This window comes from Mus caroli, chromosome 11 (assembly GCF_900094665.2).
Source record: "Mus caroli chromosome 11, CAROLI_EIJ_v1.1, whole genome shotgun sequence".
Lineage (NCBI taxonomy): Eukaryota > Metazoa > Chordata > Mammalia > Rodentia > Muridae > Mus > Mus caroli.
The window spans coordinates 114,088,002-114,102,321 of record NC_034580.1 but is presented as its reverse complement, the minus strand read 5'-3'; the positions used below and the strand labels follow the sequence as shown (position 1 = coordinate 114,102,321).

The window sequence follows — 14,320 nt, the reverse complement described above, 5'->3', positions numbered from 1 at the left end:
TGAAGCTATAAAAGGTACTCCAAGGGTATATAAAATCGTATTTATAGGAAAGCACACCAAGTAGAGTTGCATATAGCGTCTCCCCAGTGGAACACTAGGCTAAACAGTTCACCTTAATGTTAGCGTGGCCTCTGTCCTGGCCCTGCTCAGTTGCTTGCTGCATCTCCGGTGACCTGTTTCCTGGCTTTGGACAAGCAACTTGCTGTGTGTTATAAGGAAGACTTCAGGTCCTGGTGCTGTGGACAAATACCTCAGCTACTTCTCAGAGTGGCATGTGCGTCCATCTGATGGAACATGTTTGACTTTGTACAAAGCAGGCATCAAAGCGTGAAGCTCATGTCACCATCTACAGTGGCAGTGTTGAAGGGCTTTGCTGTGGTTTGAGCTTCACAGACCTCCCTGTTGAGCACAGCAGGGTCAACAGCACACAGCAGCCATGCACATTTTTCTTCTTAGTGAAGACACCAGTAGAAGCAAGGCCTCCGACTCTGTCTCTAAAGACAGTCAGCCTGGCCCACTGCCTGAGGCTGTCTGCCACCTGCCACCCTTCTTTGGGTGGGGTATGAAAGCCGGGCTAGCTGCAGATGCCCAGGACCCACAGGCCAGTTAGAAAGGAGGCTTGGGAGGCAGAAAGCGGAATTAGATTCTAAGAGTCCAGAATTATGGGAAGAAAGGCAGGCTTGGGTCTGTGGTATCAGGAGCCCTGTTGGCTTGCAGAGTGGTCAGCAAGGACGAAGCTGAAAACTGCAGACGAGTGATCAGTGTAGCTTAGAGGCAGGATGCTCCAGTGTTCACATGGTTCACAGAACTTGCTGAAATGGGGAGGGAGGCTGCGTACAATTTGCTGTTGGCTACATCAGAAAAGGAGAGTTAGACCTGGAGATGTCTGGGCATTTCCACCTTTCATTTTCCCTTTGGACCATGCCAATCTTCCAAAGGCAACTTTACTGAACACAGTGTTCTGGTGTCTGCTCTCCCATCTGTCTCCTGCTCAGCTATGCTTTCCTCTTAGGAATGACTCTAGTGAATGTTGCTTCTCCTGCCTGACTGCCGGGGTCTGCAGCCTCCAGGAGTTTGCGCGATTCCAGCACAGAGCCAGGTATCAGTAGCAGCTTTACTGTCAGTTGTCTAGATCCAGGAAGAGCCTTTGCAGCTACCCAGCCAATCCCTGGTCAGCTCTACAACAGCCATTGCCACGGCCCCTAGAAGAGTGGGTCTCTAATCATTGAGCACCTCAGAGCCTAAGTTAACCTAAGCTGACCTGCTGCTGCTGCTGCTGCGACCCTCTCCTGGCCGTGGAGGTGGTTATCAGCTACCTCTTTGTTTCTCCTGCCTATGTATGGCAGGGAGTTATGGGGGCAGGAAATCAAGTCCTGCTACCCTGCAGATGGGCTGGTGTGGAATGACCCACCCAGCACATTCCTTCCTTTCCTGGGAAAACAAGGAAGTCATATTTTGCCTTAGCCCTATTTTCTTCACACTTTACAGAGGACTCATGGAAGCTCAACTTACAACCTCTTTCTCTGTCTTCCTCTGAGTCAGAATTCTAAGCAGTGTGTCCATATGAAAAGCCACCGGTGCCACCATAGCAGTGTCACCAAGCAGGAGTTTCCCTAATCGTGAACAGTGCTCAAGAATGTCTCTAACACAGAAAAAGGGCTCAGGCTCTGTCTGGGCAAACGAGCTGGTGGCATTTCTGCATTTTTTTCTGAGAAACCCCAGCAGGGAAGACTGCATTTCCTGTGGACCCAACTTATAGCGCAGTAGGAAGGGAGGAGTTGTAGCATGCCCCTTCCACATGAGTCCCTTTAAATGGTGGCTGCTGATGGTGGGAGCCTCACACGTGTTCACCAAGCACACAGTGCATAAGGAGGAATGTGACAGTGCTGCCTGGTGCCATCGTGTGTCCCTGCTGGTCTCTACAGAGCACCTCACTCTCTAGTCACCATGTTCAGTACCAAAAGACTCAATTTTTACAATTTTGATGCTGTAGCCATTGGGAGAATTTTTACACACAAATTAAGAATTCAAATTTTGTTCAAAGAAGCAGACTCAGATTTTCTGATGGAAAGACCTGTGTTTGACATGGTAGAGAAAGCTTCTGGGAGCGTGTGTGGGAAGGCAAGCCGTTGGTGCTTTTGTTCCCACTTGTAGGGTAATTGAGCTTGAGCAGTCCTTTTGTGTTTGGTTTATTGTGCTCCTTCTTGAATCTGCCTTTTATATCTACCTTGGGTCTCAGAGCCACAAGACCTTGCTTCTTCCTGTCCCTCCACCCCCCTACCCCCTAACCCCCCCAGTTCTCTTGGGCCTCTCTTGCTACATGCAGTTCCTTTCCTGCCAAGCTGCCTCCTCTGCATTGTGCAGGGGGTAGGGCCCATCTCAGAGTTGCCTGAGACCTTTGCTGAGTAGGGTAGAGGTGGAACATGCCCCCCTCACTCACCTCTACCCTGCAGTAGAAGCCAGAGGCCTGGGCCTCTGTGGGTATCCCCAGTCTTGGCCTACTGTGAAACAGCAGTGACTGCCACAGGCCAGAAGTTGAACTGTTCTGGACTCCACTCAGTGGCTTCAGTTGTTCCTGGGCTCTTTTCAGATTTCAGTGTTGCCACTGAGACTCAGGACAACTCTACAGAGTGGCTGTCTGGCACTCTACTGGGATGTACTACTTAGTTTTTGTCACCTTGACACAAGCTAGCTCATCAGGGAATAAAGAACCTCAACTGAGAAAGACTGGCTGGTAGGCAAGGCTGTGGGTTAATGATAGATGGTGGGAGGGCCCATGAGGGTGCTGCCATCCATCCCTGCACATGTGGCTCCGGGGTATATAAGAAAGTAAACTCCGCACCCCTGGCAGCAAACCAGTAAGCAGCATCCCCTCCACGGCCTGTGCACCCTGCCTTAGGCTCCTGACGGCCTTCCCTTCAAGATAGACTGTAAGCTACAGGGCGAAATAAACCTTTCTCCCTCAGTTCCTTTTGGTCATGGTGTTTATCACAGCAATAGAAACCTAACTAAGACACGTGAGGTAGAAAAAGCCCCTCTCAGCTTTCAGACCCTTATTGAGCAAGAATAGATGGCAATTGGTGGCTTCTTTGAAAAAGCCTCTCCAAGCCTGGAAAGATGGCTCAGCTGTTAGGAGCACCGACTGCTCTTCCAGAGGTCCTGAGTTCAATTCCCAGCAACCACATGGTGGCTCACAACCATCTGTAATGGGATCTGACGCCCTCTTCTGGTGTGTCTGAAGACAGCTACAGTGTACTAATATACATAAAATAAAACAAATAAACCTAGAAAACAGAAGAAAAGAAAAAGCACCCCATTGTTTCTGTTTTACTAAAGCATTACAAGGCATTTTAAGTATAAAGAATTTCAGAATCTCCAGTACCAGGAGATGAGGGTCATGACTGGGTAGAGACTTTGGGTCCTTTGTGGCTCTGTAGTGCCTTGTGTGTAGAGAGAGCCTGAGGGTTCTACCGTGGTATTTTGATCTGTGCCTTTCTATCAGAAGTTACCACATAAATCAAGATGGCGCCCTTGCACTTTTTTTTTTTTTTTTTTTTTGGAGGCCATCCAAGCTATTTACATCTAAGCTAAGTTCCTCCCCTCCAATGTCTATTAGGTATAAAGAGGGAGAGGCTACTTACAAACCTGACCCCTGACCCTGGATGATGACTGTTGCTAAGCCCAGAGCTCACTTTTGTCCGAGGCTTCTCTGCTCCAGCAGACTGTGTGCCTGAGGCAGGAGAGAGGGATGGGGTTAGTGGGTGAGTTTGGAGTGTTAGTATTCACTTCACTGGAGTTTTAACATCAGTCCCTGTCCTCCACTCCTCAAGCTGGAAGGCCTGCAGGCCCTTCCCCCAGGCACCTCCTTGCTGCTTTTTCTTTTCTGGAGTGTTTCTCTCTTTATCTCAGCTCAGCAACAGTGGAACCAACTGTTTGAGCCGGAGTCAAAGACACCAGCCCCACTCCATCTTGCCCTCCAGACTTTTCCCATTTGGGCCACCCTTCTGCCTTTGTTCTCCCTCCCAGCTGGGGCACTCCTTCCTTCCTTCCTGGTGACTCCTACAGCTCAACATCAATCCTGGCTCTTGTGTAGACTCAGTTTAGACGAATGTGTGCCACTGTTGGCTGCCGTCTGGCCCATCGCCCTTCCTAGTGCACTGTGTACTGTCTGTTCTTCCTGTAAGAGAAGTGGCGATGGCTGAGCTGTTTGAGGGTGGAACCCATCTCATCAGCTCTGTGTCTTTCAGGGTCACGCATAGGTCTCTGATTGACGTGTTGAATTATTAGTCTAAGAAAGGAATTTCTAAAAACTTCCATTTTCTCTGTTGGAATTCCTGTTCTGTGAGCAGGTTTTTTCCCTTTGGTTTCTTCCTGACCACCATGTCTTCATAAACTTGGTTGTACATTGATTTGTTTTAGCATCTTTTTTTTCTTTAGGTATGGGAGGGACTTGGTTTGCAGCCTTTCCCCCTAACTTCTGGTCTGCTGGTTCCCTGTACTTTACTGTTTATGCCTAGAGTTGTGTTCACACAGGCTTTTGCTACCAGCTTCCTTTCACATGGGTTTCAGCTGAAGGTGACCAGGTCATGTGCAGACGATCCACTCAGCATGCACATTGTAAGTGGCCACATCTGGGAGACTCAAGGCCAACATTGCACATTATGTGTGTGATCGCTAGGGTATTGGAAGGGATACATAGGTCAGGGTTCACCTGCCAGGGTCTTTCAGTTTCTTGAGTGTGTGTATACTTAAGAGTCAGCACTGTCACAGCCGTGGCAGCCATCTTCCAGTAACTCACCAAAATGTAGAACACAGAGAGAGAGAGAGAGGGTGGGGGGAAGGCAATCAGTGCATGCTCTCTAGGCCTTTGGGAAACATGGTGTTGTTCTTTTGGCCACATACATTCGAATCTACAAGAAGGGTGATATTGTAGACAGTAAGGGAATGGACGCTGTTCAAAAAGGAACGTCCCATAAGTGTTACTACAGCAAAGTAGGAAGAGTCTACAGTGTCACCCAGCATGTCGTGGGCATCATTGTAAACAAGCAAGTCGAGGGCAAGATTCTGGCTAAGAGAATCAGTGTGTGGATTGAGCACATCACACACTCAAAGAGCAGAGACAGCTTCCTGAGGCAGGTGAAGGAGAGCGATCAGAAGGAAAAGGAAGCCAAGGAGAAGGGCCCTGGGTCCAGCTGAAGCACCAGCCTGCACCACAGAGAAGAGCCTGAGCTGCCAGAGCCCATTCCATATGAACTCATGGCCTGATGTACAGAAAGAAATAAAGGACCTGGACTGGGAAGAAAAAAAAGATTCCGCACTGTCACCTCAACAAGAAGGATGTCACCCTTAGGACTATGACAAGAACTCCAGATATGTTCAGTGTGAGGTACCACCTGAAGGTGAACGTGAGAGAGACTACCTTGTGTGATACAAACAGACCTGCAAACACTGAGCTGAGCTGCTAATGTACATGGACTAGCAAGGAGATGGCTCAGGTAGTCAGGGAGTCTCCTGGAAGAAGTGGACATGCACAGTGTGGGGATGAGCCTCCAAACAAGGAAGCCAGGAAGCCTGTACCCATCAGATGTGGCAGAGCAGAAAGGGTAGAGTCTACAGACATGAAGAGGCAGGGAGACAGGAGACCGATTAATGCAGCCAGCAGGATTCTCTGCACTCATTTCATTGAAAACTTGAAGGTTCTTGCAGCTTAAGGCAGGAATTTTGTAAGTGACTTTAGAAATCTTTTTTTTTCCCCCGTTTTTCGAGACAGGGTTTCTCTGTATAGCCCTGGCTGTCCTGGAACTCCCTTTTAGACCAGGCTGTCCTGTAACTCACTCTATAGACCAGGCTGTCCTGGAACTCAGAGATCCGCCTGCTTCTGCCTCCCAAGTGCTGGGACTAAAGGCGTGCACCACCACTGCCCGGCATGATTTTAGGATTCTTTTAAACAAGTACAACCTTCTTGTCACTAGCTGGTCATGTCATGCTGTTTTTAGAAGACATGGGCTGGAATGTCGAGCACGGGGTTTGAGTGCAGTCTGGGGACACTGCCATGATGATGAGGGTGTCTGTCAACATTCTGACCACATTCTCCAGCTGGGCTGGACCCTGAAACTGGAGATCACAGGCAGAGGACACCTGTGAAGAGAAGGGTGACCTCAATGGTGGTTCCCTAATGCAATGGGCTACAACGAAGAGAGGCCTGGGCTGGGGATCCCCTTTGTCATGTATCTGGAGTCATGGTTAGTAAGCAGGGCTGTTTCAGGGACTCTGGTGAAGAGTCTAGAGACATTTTGGTAGTCATACCTGCTGAGAGAGGCTGGCTGTGGCACCCAGTGGGAAGAAGGTGCCTGCTCTTGCTCTTGGTTTCAGCTTTCATCTCCTCCAGTTGCACCCCAGAAGCACACAGGAATGAGTCCCCAGCACTGCCACAGCAGTGACTCAGAATGAGGAACTCTGGCTTAGTTCAGTGATACATTTTCTGTTTTCTCTCCTTGCTTATTTGGTGCTTGTTTAAAGAGCCACCTCTTCCCTTCATAGCCTCAAGCAGTGCTGCTTGGTGTGTCAGCAGTCAGTCACTTTGTAGCCCTTCAATATCAGACCGGGACCTGTGGAATCTATGTCCTGGCTCCCAGTTAGCTTGCCTGATAGGTATCCTTGTGGCCCATGCAGTCCTTGAAGAATCAGAGACACTGCTTCCGCCTAGGACGTAGCTATGTCTCTGGTCACTAGCCATCTTGCACAGTCACCTCCAGAAGTAGTCTGCCCAGCCCTGCCTTGCTACCCAGAGCACTTAGCAAGCATGGTTCACCTCTGGGGAAGGACACCTGGGTACCAGCATACATGCACAACAGAAGATTAAAAAGGCTGCAGTATCCCATGAGGAGGCGGAGAGAGGAGATTGTCTGGGGGTGGGTCTTGTAGGATGCTGCCTCCTAAGACCCTCCCAGATGGTGTGTGTGGGATAGCAGGCTGGTTGATGTAGGACTGGCACAGGGACTGAGGTTATGCCGACGCAGGTAGTATGTTTGACCCCCGATCTAGTCTCTAGTTTGAGAAGACATCTTAAGTAAGGGTTACCCTCTTCCTGGGGAGAGCAACCATCCAGCTTTGCTTCTAAGGGGAAGAAGAAAGCAAGCACAGCCTATGAGCAAATGCTAGCAGTGCCTCCCCTCCCCCAGGAGGCCAGGAAGAGGGTAGTAGGAGGGGCGGTGTGATTACATTCATGGAAATGAGCCTGCTAGGAGAGGAGCGGCGCACACCGAGTGTCAGCTGCTGCTGCAGCTCCGTGCACCGTCCCCATCCCCATCCCCGCGGCTGGGCCAGCCTTCCCTACCAGGCTCTGCTCACTCCCGCCCGCTGTTTGGCCATTCGGCTTTTGTCTCCTCTGGACGCCTCCTCCCCTGCCCTTGTGTGCTGGCACACAAATGCTGTCCTGGCTCCAGCTCTCCCTGCACCCAGAGCTGGGAGAGCTCCGGGGAGCCTGGGCCTGTGGGATTGCTGTACAGATCCATCATGGCCTCTGACGTGGAGAACTGCAGATCAGCTGAGGCTTTGATGTTGCTGCCCAGAGCTTGACAGGACATTGGGGCCACAGGAGAGGGGACACGCCGGCCGCTGGTAAGAGCCTGGTGGATGGCGCATGGAGCGGGACTGCAGCTCCCCCTTGTTCTGCCTAGATGCAGCCTCTCCCACCCTGCACCCCAGATCCTGCAGCAGGCAGCAGGAGCTTACATGCTCCGCTGACTCTGCATGTCTGTCCTTGGGTTTCCAGCCTTTGCTCTCTCCTCTCAGGGATTTTCCACTGTGCTTCTGGATAGGTACCCAGTCATTTGTTGTTTCTTCTTGTCCTGAGACTGAAGAGCAAGCCAATAACCAATTCCCAGTTCTGGCTTTGGGTAGGTTAAAAATAGGGTAGCAGAAAGCCAAGGGCAGATTTACAGCCAGGCTCTCCCCTCTAAATCTGCCGACCACTGGGGTTTCTGCTGACTCTGGGCCTTTGGACCTTCCTGGTCAGGGGCAGCTAGCATCAAGGTTCTAGCAGTACACACAAAGACGAGCAAGGTCCTTTCCAGGTGCTAGACAGAAGGAAGGTTTAAGTGTGCAGAAAAATTCAATGTGTGTAAAGAGTTGTTGTGCCAAGGATCTTTAGGGAGGAGATAAAATGATAGAGAAGTGACTTCTGACCCCCCTCTCTGCTTCTGTTTGGGATGCAAGGGGGGTGTGGTGGCCCAGCTGTGCAGTGTGCCAGTGACTGCAGCTGGCAGGCACCAGAATGGCACTGCTTCACCCAAAAGACTCAGTGTCCTCTGACCCCCAGAGGAGGGTGAGCTGAATGACCAGGGTTTCTGGTATAGGGAACTCTCCACTAACCCAAGAGAGCTAAGGCCCCAGTGCTGTCTCAGAAGGGCTCCAGAGGTTCCTCCTCACGAGGGGTCCCAGCTTTGTCCTGCATAGAGAATGCTGGAAGCTTGGTGCTAAGGAGAAGCTGCCGTGCCTCCTGGCTGTGTTGCTTGCCCTGCCAGGTGTTAAGGGTAAGGGTCTCTCAGCTGTGAGGACAGTCCCTGCTTGTTTTAATAAAACCAGATGAAATTTGATGACTCAGTTCCTCTTACTGTGCTGAACTTTGACCTCATTTCTCTTTACTGAGCTGCTTAAATTGTAGCAAACTCAGCTTTGAGTTCTAGCATTTGTTCAATAAATTGTGTTGATTCTTTTCTCTAAATGATAGTAAAATACGTTCTTGAAGCTTTAAAAAGTCACACTCATGTGTACATGTGAGGAAATGGGGTGGGGGTAGGGCAAGGAAAAGTCAGTGAGGTCCTGGCTGGTCCTGGGCGTCCTCCCCACTCCCTCCTGTCCCTGGGCAGGTGTTCATCAGAGGACCTGTCCCTGTGCCTTGAGAACAGGAACAGTCTTCCCTCTGAATCCAAAGTCTTTAATGGATTTACTTGTAGCAGAGGCCTGGCCTGGGCGGATTTGTCTGGAAGAATGTAAACTAGAGTATATAAATCTCCACTTTGGCAGTTTGCCCACCACATCTGTGTGGAGGATCACTTGTGCTTGCTGCATGAGAATCTATCAGGCTTTGGTCCAGTGAGTGTGTGGATTTCTTTAAAACTCTTATGCTGCAGGAGGGTGGTGAGACAAAGTACTTTTTCAAGGGCCAGATCATAGTAAAAAGGACCTGAAGTGGAATCAAGAGGTTAGAATATTGCCAGTAAATTTTCTGTTTATTTTTAATTATGGCAAAATCCACATAACATAAAACTTACCATCTTCACCATTTGGACCATTTGAAGTATACTACCATTAATGGTGTTGAACATATTTAAATAGTGATGTTCCCATCCCCAGAACTGTCGAACCATAAAAAATTGCCACTCCATCCCTACTGATCTTCTCAACCACCCTCACCTCCCAAAACCTTCACCTCTCTCTCTCTCTCTCTCTCTCTCTCTCTCTCTCTCTCTCTCTCTCTCAGTGTGACCCAAGGACCCTTGAGTAAGGGGAACTCCACAGTGTTCATCCTGTCACTGGCCGTTTTCACTGAGCATCTTGAGGGTTCATCCTGGGCTCTAGTGGCATCAAAACCTCCTTCTTCATAGCCCCTGTCAGTGTAGGAAATTCTAGGACGGACTTCGAAGGCTTTGACTCAATAGGAAGGAAGTGGTATCGGGTCTCCAAAGGTGACAGATTCTGTAACGGTGTGCTGGGAATGTGGCACACTGCTGGCGGCAAGCCTGTCACTAGGTCTCTGACTGTGGCCACACCCCTTCCTGTGTCCACCTTCCCTCATCCTGGATTCTGATTGCTATCCTGAAGACTGGAAACAACTTCTGGCTTGGTGTGTGGCCTGAAGCGTCAAGCTTTGGGTTTTTCATCCTTTGCTCTTATCTGAAAGATACTTGGAAGGGAGGTTGCATCCTTGGGCCTTCTGAATGACTCAGTCCCATCACTTGTGAATGGAGAGCTCTAAGTGAGGGAAAACAGACTCTCCTAGCCAGTGAAGCAGTGATCAGTAAAAACTGGGTCCTGCCTTTGAATCTGCAGTTGCTTGCTTCTATGCCAGCCCCTCCTGTCCTGACTCCCTTCCCTACAGTTTCTGACTTAACACAAGGTACAAGCCCTGGGGCTGTCACTTTCCCCTCTATAATATAAGAGCCATGCTTCACTTCAGAGTGTTCTTTGTGGAAGCAGCCTACCGACTTATTGTTCATAGAGGGGCATACGCTGACGAGATAGCTTACCCGGGGTTCCACAGATGGTAAGTATGGACTGGAGGTGATTGTAACCCAGCATCCCTGGCCAGTCCCACAGCTGGGTACAGTATCTCATAGACATGGCCCCCATTAACTGCACTCCTAAAGTTGATCATGGCCTCCAGGTCTCCTCTGGGACTGCTGCACATGTGTTCGGAGGCAGCAGTGGCTGTAGGGTGGGTGAGCATCTGTGCTGGGTAGGCAGGAGAGGAGGAGAGCGAGCTGGATCTGCAGGTGAAGTGATGTGACTCGGGACACTGAGCAAGCTGCCTGTCTCCTTTCCTATGTGTGATGGACAGGGGAAGTTCCATCTTACAGAGAGGTAACAGCCGCTGCGCAACAGTGTGGCTGCAAGCATCCAAGTTCTTTCTAATAGTTTAATTTTTTTCAAAGTGTAAGTCACTGGGATTTCCTGGAAGACAATCAGGAAGTTGTAATACAGGTCCCTGGAGGGGACAGACCCTGGCCTTGTTGCTAAGGTTACATTGGGCAGGTTCACTGGAGGGTAGACAGTTGATGGGTTGGTGCCTGGCACTGTGGCCTTCAGGGCTCTTCACACTGTCTCTGTGCTCTTGGAACAAGGACAGTCAGTGTCCTCTCAGACTGCTCTGAGAGGGAAGCTTGGCTTCATCTTACCACCTCTGCAATTCTGGGCTGTGCTAGGTTTACCTGAGGTGAGCCAGAGGTGGGGAAAAGGGAAGGGAAAAAGGAAGGAGAGAAAGGAAATATCTACACGCATGCTCAGTGTTCAGGAAACTGTCCAGGTCCAGGGTAGGAAAGGGTATCTTTGGTTTTTCGAGACAGGGTTTCTCTGTGTAGCCCTGGCTGTCCTGGAACTCATTTTGTAGACCAGGCTGGCCTTGAACTCAGAAATCCACCTGCCCTTGCCTCCCGAGTGCTGGGATTAAAGGCGTGCGCCAGGAAAGGGTGTCTTAACAGAAGGGCTGTGTTTACAGATATGGAGGAGCCCTTAGGCCTGGCTGGAGCTCTCCCCATGGTAGTTGTGCTTTGTATGTTTACTTGCTTCACAGGGAGGAGAAGATGCACTCGGTCACTCTTAAATATCCCCCTGTAGTACTGCATTAAACAGAGACCCTCTTATCACTGGGAGGCTGGAGCTATGGGGATATTGGTTAATAGTTAAGGTAGGAAAACGACAAGGCTGGCAGTGTATTCTCAAGCCAGGCAGGGCTGGTTGTTTGTTTGTTTGTTTGTTTGGTGTGTGTGAGGAGCAAGATGACCTTAGAAAGCAAGAAGGTCATCTGAGTTCCAAAGCATGGCTGGACCCCTCTGGTTCACAGTGTGCACTAGGGTTGGGTGAATGCCATGCATTTGAGCAGTGGCTGCTAAATAGAACCTGATGTCACAGGGGTTGTGTCTGCAATGGGACCTCAGGGCAGCTGTCATGGGACAGAGCAGGGGCTGCAGGCTTTAGACTGCTGCCTGCCATCCTGTGCACATTTTCTGCTCCTTGGCTTGAGAAGAAGGCACCGTCCCTTTAAGACAGTCCTCCTTTGTATGTGCTGGCTGGGCCATGTTTCAGCTCTAGGTTTCTGCCTACTGTGAAATCTGCAAAGCGACATTTAAGTAAATAAATGAAAGCTTCCCTTGTGTGGCTTCTGTATTTATAACTGGGCACAATGGCTCCTTGTTGTTTGGCCACTTTAATCCCCTTCGTTAAATTGGAACCTGGGAAAGGATGGTGAGGAGACCAGTGCTGGGCTGTCCCTGCTGCCTGCCGGCTGGACGCCTTATGCATTAACCTTAGAGCATGGGTTCCTGCCCTCCGGCATAGGCACTGTGCAGCAGAAGGACTCCTCTCACCTGGCTCCATTGTGCTCAGACTCACTAGACAACCTGCTGCCCTGCTCGGTGGCCTTTCTTTTAGAGAAAGGGGTTTAGCTGCCTCCTGGCACAGAAGCGTGGCTATAGCACGTGGCAGTGGGGGAAGGGGAGTTGTTTGTTGTTCTGCCATCTGGCCTGTCAGAGAATGTTCTTATGCAGTTTAGCCCTGGCTGTCCACTGGGTTTGATAGCCTTCTGAGCTGGTGCCCCCCAGGTCCAGTAGACCAGGTTACCCAGTGCCGAGTCCTTCTATCTCTTTTTCCCAATGTGGTTCTGCTATTCATAGTATCTGTGTCATCAGCCCAGGTCTGAGGAGCCTTCCCATCTCCAGCACCCTGGCAGTCATTTAGGTTCCTTGGATTAAATGAAGCAGCTATCAAGGTTTGTTTTTTCTCTGCCACAAAGGCTTGAACTAAAGATTTGGTGTTGCGTTGGTAAGGCTTGGTGTTATGTTGGTTGAGTTTCTGTAGAGGAAAGTACTCGTTAAAATGTTAGATTTCCCTCATCATAGAACAAAATTTCAGGAGAATAAAAAGAGATTGAGATGGTTTTGGGGTCTCCTAAATTCTTAATTCTTCTTTGAACCAAAATAGAAAAAGTGTTGATTTTAGGTTAAGTATTTCAAAAGTAACTTAGAGATCATATAGTTAGTGTCAAGAGACTGGATCAAAATAAATGACAACAAATGTCACGGTATTTGTGTGTGTGTTTTATTTTTAACATCTTTATTAAAGCTGCAAACTGGCTAGAAGCCATGTGTGTCTGGCTGCAAGGACACAGAGGCCTTTTCCCTGGAGGCCCTGGGTTAGTGTGTCAGACATGTGACACGTGAATATTCATGGTAACCCCATCACTCCATTCCCGGACCTGCTCCCCAAGACAGTTGCAGCTGTGAGCTCCTCAGTGTGGTGCCTGGGTCTTCAGTGGCTGGCTACTGTGTCAGAGCCAGGAATGAACCGCTGCCTTCCTCGGCAATGGACAGAGACTTCAGCTTGCCTCCTCTTCTGCTGAGGGATTGGCTATGCCTTTTAGTTCTTTTGTTTTTACCTTGCAAGTCCTGTGATCATGTCTACACTGTGGACTTCTCCCTGGGCTGTTCTCAGGCTCTGGCTTCCTTTGTCCTGCCTCTGCAGTGGGGACCTTGCCTATCCGGTGACCCCCATCCTGACACCTCTATGATACTATTAACGCCCATAACTGTTCTTCATCCTTGGTGAGCATTTTATGCTATGCAAGCAGGCTGATTCTGAAAGCCAACAAGCAGCAAGTGGTTCAGGTCAGGACTGCAAACAGTGAGTGAGCTGTACCCAGGCCTCTCACTCACTGCCTCCCAGGAGTTCTTTGAGATGAGATGTTTGTTTGTTTGTTTGTTTGTTCATTTTGCAAGAACTTTCCATTTTGTTAAGAGAAGGTGAAGTGGTACCTTCCCATTTTCACAGTTCCCAGTGTCCCCAAGACAGTCTTGCTGGCCTCAAACTCAGGCTGCCCCTGCCTCGGCCTCAAGAGTGTTGGGATTATAGAGTGTGTTACACACCCTATTCTTTTACTTGCAGTCCTTTGTTCTTTGGGGTACCCTTCCTATAGTCTACAGTTTACATGTTCCACATGCTCTCTGCCCCACCCCAGCTAGTTGTTTGCCATCCTCACGCTCCTGAGTTGGCCCTGTCCCCTGTCCTAGTGTGCTCCTCTTGAAGTCACTTTAAAACATGTGGCCAGAAGACTGGTTCTCTGCTACTTGGCCATCTGGTGACTCTGACTTGTCCCCCACTTGTCTGGTGTCATTTTCATTTAGAATCTTGAAGGCCTTCACAGTCTTCACTGGAGAGTGTGGATCTCTTCAGCTGTGGGCTGATGAACCCCCTGACCCCCAGTCCCTGTCATGCAGAGGTCTTTGCTTCTGTTGACTTCTCTGTAGGATTATAATTTTCACTGTGAGATGAGCTGATGGCTGCTCATGTTCAGGTCTTTGTCTGCTGCCCCTTTTACTGCTCATTTTGTCCTCTAGTCCTTTTTGTGTGTTTATTTTACATGTTTGTGTGTTTAGCCTACATATATGTCAGTGTGCCGTATGCGTAGTTAACAAAAGGTCGTAATCTAGCATGTGGGTGCTGGGAACCAAACCTGGGTGCCTTGGAAGATCATCTTCACCTCCAAGGCGTCTCTCCAGCCCTAGTCCTTTTTTGACATTTTGTATTTAGATAGGAGAATTGAAGG

General features: G+C 49.6%; 1 protein-coding gene across 3 annotated transcripts in view; it reads left to right on the top strand.

Annotated features, from left to right (window-relative positions):
• Cyth1 (cytohesin 1) overlaps positions 1–14,320 on the top strand; it is an 85,179-nt gene that overhangs the window by 39,021 nt on the left and 31,838 nt on the right. Inside the window, exon 1 of one of the 3 annotated variants that reach the window (XM_029483220.1) lies at positions 7,233–7,620. The exons of the other annotated variants lie outside the window; for them this stretch is intronic. The gene's annotated coding sequence lies outside the window, so the exon portion shown is untranslated. Of the gene's footprint in view, positions 1–7,232; positions 7,621–14,320 lie in introns of those variants that run through there. 3 annotated transcript variants of the gene reach the window in all.